General features: G+C 30.6%; 1 protein-coding gene across 1 annotated transcript in view; it reads right to left on the reverse strand.

The window, feature by feature from the left end:
• LOC119587712 overlaps positions 1-966 on the reverse strand; it is a gene marked incomplete at its 5' end in the record, with an annotated part of 8,210 nt that overhangs the window by 112 nt on the left and 7,132 nt on the right.

The raw sequence follows: 966 nt of genomic DNA on the forward strand, positions 1-966 counted from the left end.
CCCAGATTAATACGTGGCTAATTGAATGATATGGAAATTAATTAGGGGATACGTGTCTAATTAGATAATAAAGGAATAATAGGGGATACGTGCCTAATCAGATAATAAAGGAATTTATTGGGGGTACGTGTCTAATTAGATAATAAAGGAATTTATAGGGGGTACGTGGGTAATCATTTAATAAGGTGCCTAATTGAATAATTACGACTTTATAGGAGATACGTGGTAATTAGATAATAAGGAATTTAAAGGGGATACGTGGGTAAACAACTGATAAGGTATTAATAGGGGATACGTAGGCATCTATTGTGAAGGTATTAATGCGTGGGTATTAATTAATAAGGACTTAGTAAAGGGTCGTGGGTAATCGAATAATAAGGAATTATTAGGTGCGTGGGCAATTAATAAGGAATAGGGGATACGTGGATAATTAGATAATTAAGAATTAACTGAGGATACGTGAGTAATCAACTAATAATGAGCTAATAGGGGATACGGGTAATTAATCTATAAGAAATAAAGGGTTACATGGCTAATTAATTGATGAAACTAACGGGGGATACATGACTAATGAATGGGCGAGAAATCATGGGGATACATGGCTAATAAATTCATGAAAAGTTTACTAGTGGATACATGTCTAATTCCTTTATGAGAAATTCACAGGGATACATAGCAGATTAATTAATAGGAAATACACGATGTATAATATACATGAGAACAATTACAGATCATTAAGATTTTAGATTCGTTTTTTTACATTACAATCTACTGTTTTGTTTAACAAGAATTTAATCTTCATCAATTTAAGATTTATGATCTTTAAATTTTTAAAAAATCATCACATTTGTTTATTTATGTTATCAGTTAAAGAGATTTGTGTTCTTTAAATAAGAAAAAATCACAAATTTGTTTACTTATGACTAAGAACAGATATACTGGACATGCTTGCTTAATACAAGGACT

Source organism: Penaeus monodon, chromosome 23 (assembly GCF_015228065.2).
Source record: "Penaeus monodon isolate SGIC_2016 chromosome 23, NSTDA_Pmon_1, whole genome shotgun sequence".
NCBI classification, from domain to species: domain Eukaryota; kingdom Metazoa; phylum Arthropoda; class Malacostraca; order Decapoda; family Penaeidae; genus Penaeus; species Penaeus monodon.